The sequence below is a fragment of the Gossypium raimondii genome, chromosome 6 (assembly GCF_025698545.1).
Source record: "Gossypium raimondii isolate GPD5lz chromosome 6, ASM2569854v1, whole genome shotgun sequence".
Classification (NCBI taxonomy): domain Eukaryota; kingdom Viridiplantae; phylum Streptophyta; class Magnoliopsida; order Malvales; family Malvaceae; genus Gossypium; species Gossypium raimondii.
Window position 1 is genome coordinate 40,910,797 of NC_068570.1, and position 7,971 is coordinate 40,918,767.

Sequence of the window (7,971 nt, forward strand, 5' to 3'; positions counted from 1 at the left end):
AAAGAAAAATCACAAGCAAAAGCTATCGCCTTAAAACTTTAGAAACCATAAACAAGAAATCCTTTACTTAAAACTGCAATAACATACATCTAAACCAAAAAAAGAAAAACCTTCACATACCATTCATGGCTTCTTTCTAGTCAGCTTTCCATCTAGTAAGATCAACTTGGTATTCAATTATTGTCTGAGACCCAGCGAAGAATTCATGGTAGATTTGCCTGAGAAAGAGAGAAAGAGAGGAAACAAAACAGAATATGCTGAGAAGAGAAGATGAAGAGCGGAAGAAGAAAAAGGAATGGAGAACGGAAGAAGGAGAAGGAGCCTTACCTGGATGAAGGAGGAACCGGAAGAGGTCCTTGACCAAACTGATTTGCAACCTAAGGGGAAGGGGAAAGGGAAGGGGAAGGGGAAGGGGAAAGGGGAGAAGAAGGGTAACCAAACATCAGAAAAGCCGTAAGCTTTTACAAGTTATCAAATAGAAGAAACAAAAGAAATAAAATATGGGTAAAGAGGAAAGAAAAAGCAACTGAAGTTGCTAAATTTTCTTGGACCAAAAATCTCCAGTTGATTTGGGGTGACCGATTGTGGTGGAGATGGCTTCTCACCGGATGGCATCTTGAACCAAACAGTGACCGGTGAGGTTGCTACCGTTTTCCCCAAGTGCTCCTCATTGGTATGCAATGACAAACCAAAGGAAGCCTTAGAAATATGTTCAAGAGGAAATAAATCTCAAGAAATATTATATGAATTAATATCGAAATGATTCTAATACTGAGATGAAGAATATATATTTATGTTTAAAACAGAAGTAGTTCTAATAATCAATTAGAAGAAATTCCTAAAATGAACAACAATATATAAAATTAGGAAATTTAATTGGAGAAGAAAAGACTTTTCGATGAGATGATAGAAAAAATAAGTAGTGCAAGTGCTTCTAAACCAGTAAGTACTATAGAATATATGTCGTTTGGAAATAAATTATATTTTAAAAATACTGTTATAACAAATATAAATGACAATTTAATTTTACCTCAAATACTCCAATAGAGGAAGAAGAGGATAATATAAGTGCAAGTTCTACATCAATAGGAATGAAAATAGTTCATATTCCTATTTTTCCTACAAAACCAAGTAGAAATTCTAGAAACACTGGAATGGAAGAAATACAAACTTCAACAAATATTCAACAAATGAAAATTGGAACAAGTGATGTAATTATATTTTCAAATTTTCAATCCAGAAATATTACACATATATTGAAATTACATTTCATTTTAGAGAATATAAAACATATTCCTTACATGCTTTATTAGATACATGAGCTACAACTAGTAGTTGCAGAAAGAATGTTATTCTGAGAAAAATGGGAACCTATGAAACATCCAATAAAAGCAATAGGAATAGATGGTAATGAAACCATAATCCAATATAAAGCTAGAAATGTATCAATATACATAAATAATGTAAGATTTGTGATACCCAAAATTTTATATTTTTACGTAATGCATGGAGATATATTATTAGGAAATAATTTTATATACCAAGATTTACCATTTTCTATTGATAAAAATTTAATTATGCTATCTGTGGAAAAATCTTTCGTAAAAATACCATTAGTAGAAAATCATAAATTTGTGTCGATAAAAATTTTACACCACCACGAAAAGAATAGATTAAACAACTTGAAACAAGTCATTGGTTTAAAATTTTAAAAATAATTTTAGTGAAGAACCATTAAAATTATGGCAAAATAGCCCTAGATATTGTGAAATTAAATTGGAAAATCTCAATAAAATTATTAGAGTTAAACTAATGATCTATACTAAACAAGATATAGATTAATTCGATATACAAATTAGAGAATTATTAGAAAAATGATTAATAGAACAAACTAATAGTCCACATTCTAGTCCAACTTTTATGGTAAAAAATCATGCTGAAATAAAAAGAGGAAAAACTAGAATAGTTATTAATTATAAAAGATTAAATCAAAATATTATTTTGATGGATATTTGATTCTAAGAAATGATGTTTTAATTCATCAAGCTAAACAAGCAAAATATTTTAGTAAATTTGATTGTAAATCGGGTTTTAGCAAATCATGTTAAACAAAGAATCTAAACATTTAGCAATTTTAGTGCTCCTAATGGTCATTATCAATGGAGAGTAATGCCATTTGGATTATGTAATACACCTTAAATCTTCCAAAGATGAATGGATTATACAATAAATATAAAAATTTTGTGTAGTTTATATAGATGGTATTTTAATATTTACAGATACATTAGAAAAACATACAAAATATTTAAATATTATTTCTCAAGAATTTATAAAACATGAAATCATATTAGACCCTAAGAAATTAGAGTTAGAAAAAATAGAAATAGAATTTTTAGAATTAAAATTATCGTAGATGATCTTAAATTAAAAGATCATATTATAGTAAAATAAAAGAATTCCTTGAAAATATTGAAGATAAAAACAACTTCAACAATTTTAGGAATTATTAATTATGGAAGAAAATTCTTTCCTAACTTATCTAAAAAATAGGTAAGTTATATGAAAAATTAAAAAGAATAAACCTTTTATCTAGTCTAAAAAGACTCGAAATTATACAAAACTTAAAATCTGAAATAAATTATATTCCAAAAGTTTATTTACTAAACAATGTGATAAATTAATTTTAGAAACAGATGCCTCACAAAATTATTGAGAATGTATTTTAAAAGCTAAAATAATAAATGATAAAGAACTAATATGTGGATATAGTTCAGGAAAATTCAAACCAAATGAAATTAATTATGTTATATATGAAAAGAATTATTATCAATAAAAAGGAATAAAAACTTTCTTATATATATATAACACCTGAAAATTTATTATAAAAGCGATAATCGAACAACGAAACAATTCCTTACTAACAAAAGTTTGGAAACTGTACCTAAGAGAATTAGATGGTATAATGAATTATGTACTTTTAATTTTGAAGTCTTATATGTAAAAGGAATTGATAATATTATTGCTGATTATCTTAGCAGGCCTTATGGATAGCGGTAAAAAAATCTCTAGAAAAAGTTGGTGAATGGACAACTGTCCATAAAAAAACTTAACAAATGGAAAACAACAAATTCTAATCAATGATTTGTGACTATACCTACACAAGCACCTTTTTATCCCAATTAAAGATATTATGTGCAATATCCAATGGTAAAACAACCGGTTGGAACTCATTTATCATTAACACAAAAAATGTTAAGTCAATTCCCTTGATCCCAAGATTCAAATTCAGCATTCTAAGCCAGTTATGCTGAAATGATAAAAGGAGCAGAAAATTTGTTGAAACAACAATAAATTCACGAAATAAAAGATTTTTACAATCCAGGCTTATCACTAGAACTATATAATTTTATTAATGAAATATAGAAAACTCATATTTCTGGACAAAGAGCCAATTTTAGAAGAGTTCTTACTAAGTTTTCACAATTTTTAGTTGAAAAAACAACTAAAGAAAATGAAGCTCATGATTTATTACTAAAATCTATTTTATATAGAGATTAGGAAGAGCTTGAAATAGAATATATAGATATTAAGGAGATAAACAATCTTCTTGATATATTTCATATTTTATTAATAAATGAACAAATAGTCCTATTATGTATAAAATATTTAGACTATGTCTATATAATAAAGCTAGAAAAATTTTACTAGTAGAAATTTTTACAAAAATAAATGGAGCTATTTGCAAACAAGCAAGCTCAATTTCAAAAGGTTTTTGAGAATATTTTTACAAGCTTATGTTTTTACTAATGATTTAGATGAAAAATCCTACAATAAAATTTAGACTAAATCATGAACCATTTGATATAAGCAGTATTGAATGGTGTTTTATTAAAAAATAGTAGTTCAAAATTTTTCTTTTCATCTATTAAGAGATTTTCATGCATCCATTAAATCTATATTATTAAATATAATAAATAATGGTGACTTTTACTATTATTTTCATATTGAAATAAGCAGTCTTATTGGTATTCCTGAAAAAGAAAAATTTTATCAGCCATATCAAATTTGGATTATTTAAAGAATGATTGGAAGCCCCAAATTACCAGCAGTCAAAGAAGACAAAAAACACTTGACAAAAAACATTGACAAGTGTTACAAAAATTCCAGTTATTATCAAATCCAAACAGGGATAGATTTGATGATAAAAGCCCAATATTTACTTCAGCATGAAATTTATAAACTCTGAACTGATGGAAGACGCATATTGGCATATGAAGTTAGAAGCATCCAGAATTAGAGATGAAGAATTTGTGCAACTATTAAAGAAGATAGCTGAAATGGAGATTGAAGATTTTTCATCTCATATAGTAGAAGAAATCAAAAACACGTGGGAGACTTGGAATTCACCAAGACTTGCATTAAATTCATTACATCTAGATGAGATAGAAGAAATGAATCTAGATAACATTCAAGAAGGATAAAGTCAAAACAGGTAGCCATGTGGAAAAATAACAAAAAAGATTGCAAAGTGGAAGCAACCATCAAATCAATAATATGACAAGACAATGCAACGAGGAAGCAACCATGTTCATGATGAGACAGAGTCCTTATCAAAAAACTGTACGGAATTCAAATAAAATTAAAAAGAGTTTAAGAGTTGTCTTATAAATAGAAAAGGAAGAAGTCTAAAGAAGGCATCGAAAAATAGTTTAGAAATATTTCTTTTTCTTAATCATCGTTTCCTTGTAAAAAATTTTCCTTTACATCTCTATCTTTTTTGTAATAAAATCTATTGTCTTCCGCATATCCTTATCTCCCTGTAATTGTAAAATTTTTTCCTTTACTTCTCTATCTATTTTTATAATAAAATCTATTGTCTTCCGCATCTCCTTATCTTCGTGTAATTGAAAACTTCACTTGAATATATTTTTTATTTCTTTATTTATTTTAAGACTATATACACGTGTATGGCAATCATTTAGGCGCTGCTGTATCTGTAGCTGGATGCAAATGAGGGAAATAAAAGCTGTGTTTGCTTCACTTCAAACCAGGGAAGTGTGTGCATATATTTTTCCATTTAAATTCAGTTATAATGGTTGGGATAAAATATGCAGAGAAGCTAACAAGGGAGCTGATAAATTGGCCAGCCTTCTTTCTAATCCGATTGCCTGTATTCAACTGGTTAGGCAACCACCGATTGCCTGTATTCGGTTTTCTTCAAGATGATCTGAATAGTCCCTTGTAGTAATTTTCTTAAGGCTACGCCTTCCTTTGTTACCAAAAAATGAGAAATATGGGGAAAAATCAAAGTAAGTTCACTTTCCTTTACATGGTAGAAAATATTATATTTCGATAAATAATTTTAATCTATAGTAATTATTAAAAAAGAACTTGAAGGGCTTTTCTTTCAACATTTTAACGAAAACAAAACTTACCGAGCGAAGGGACATTTGCTTTCCAACCATTACCGAGCGAAAGCCACAGTTTGGATACTGGTAGTCTAACGTGTAATTGTGATAGTATGAATTAAAAGAAAAGGGTTGGGAATAAAGTAATGAAGAAGCGAATAAATTGGTTAGTTGAGGGTCATGGTCAGGAACGCATGATACTCGTTATGCTTAGTTAGGACTAGGAATGGGGGAGGAGCCTTCTCCTTTATCCATCTACATTTTCATTCTTAACATTAAATTCTTACACACGTGTATTTATAATATAGGTTTGATTTGAAATATGTAAATATGTATAAAATTGAAATAAAATAATTTAAATTTTCAGTAAAATGAAATTTAAATAAGTAAATATATCAAATTAATAATATCAAATGTACTCCAATTATTTATCATAATATTGTCATTTTTATTTAGTTGGTATCGAGTTGATTTGCGATACCAACTCAAGCAATGGCATTATTAATACTAGGAATTCTATAGCACATGTATGTGTGTGAAAACTACGTACTTAGAACACAGATGTGTGTATAAAAATAACATATAATGAATAATAAAATGTACAGTTTAAAACTAATTAATAATACATGAAATAAGTATGATATTAAAATGAAACTAATAGATAAAATTGTGAATAAAATGTAATTTAAACATGTAAATACATTGCACTACAATTGTCTATCGTGATTTTATCATCAATGTTTAGTTGGTACCAAGCTAACTTGTGACACCAACTTAATCAACAACTTTATCAATGTAGAAAAAATTAAAATAAAGGTTTAGTTGTGTGGTAAAATTTATGTTTTATTAATGCAAATGGAATGGGTTTAAATCCCACCACATACTAATTTCTTATTGTCATTTTGAAAAAAATTAAAAGACTAAGTACCCTCAAATAATATAACTTATTTTAATTACAAAAGGATATTTTCGTAATTTTTCTAATCGTGTTGGTGTTTAGTGACTCGTGATACAAATTCAAACAAGACTTAAATTATAGTTAAAGATACAAACAATGTTGGTAAAACAATATGTAATAACATTGTAATGTATAAAAAATCAACATAAATATTTGGTTGAAGTGGTAAAGAAAAGATTTTATTAATTTTGGTGGCATGAGTTTAAATCTTATCATATGTAATTTTTACTGGTTTTATTAAAAATATAAAAGACAAAAGTACCTTTGCAATAATATAATTTATTTGCACAAGAAGGGTATTTTGTAATTTTCTTATTTGAGTTGGGAACCGGTTGAGAGTAGCACCAACTCAATCAAAAGTTTAAATAATAATACATATAGATATACAAATAATGTGGGTGAAACAATGTATAATAACAATGTAATGTATGAAAACTTAATATAAATATTTGGTTGAAGCGGTAAAGAAAAGATTTTATAAATGCTGGTGGCATGGTCCAAATCTTACTATATGAAATTTTTCACTGGTTTTATTAAAAATATAAAAAGGCAAAATTACCCTCACAATAATATAATTTGCTTGTACATGAAGGGGTATTTTCATAATTTGCTTAACTAAGTTGAAACTGGTTGAAGGTGGCATAAGATCAATCAAGGGTTTTAAAAATAGTATAGATATACAAACAACACATGTGAAACAACATGCAATAACATTGAAATACATGAAAATTAATATAAATTTTGGTTGAAGTGGTAAAAAAGTTGGTGGCATGGGTTCAAATCTCACATTGTACAATTTTTTACTGGTTTTATTAAGAATACAAAAAGATAAAAGTAACCTCATAATAATATAATTTATTTATACATGAAGGATATTTTCATAATTTTCTTAACCGAGTTAGAACCGATTGATGGTGACATCACTTAGTTAAGGGTTTAAATAATAGTAAATATAGATATACAAACAATATGGGCAAAACAATGTGTAATAATATTGAAATGTATAAGAAAATAAATATAAATATTTAATTAAAGTGGTAAAAAAGATTTTATAAATGTTGGTGATATCGATATAAATTTCACAACATGCAAATATTTTACCGGTTTTATTAAAAATCTAAACAAGAAAAATTATTCTTGCAATAATACAATTTATTTATACATAAATGGTTTCGTAATTTCTTTAATTAAGTTGGAAATCAGTTGAAAGTGACACCAATTCAATCAATATTATTAAAAAAATAGTATAGACACAATAGTGAAACCAGAGAGGGTTGGCAGGGGCCCCGACCCCTAAAAACGAAAAATTTCAAATTGATACTTTAATTTTATAATATTTTAATTTAGTAAAAGATAAAATCACATTTTAACCCATTAAAATAAAAAAAATTGATTTAATAATTTAAAATTGAATTTATATAAACTATTAAAATTGTGGAATTACATTTTAAATGTTGTAAGAATAAACAATTGAGTTCCCACCCGAAGAAAAAAATTCTAATTTCTCCCTTATATAATTAAAAAATATGGATGAATTTAAATAATAGTATACACATTCTTTTCACTACATCTCCTCTCTCATTGGAAAACACCACCCCACAATTT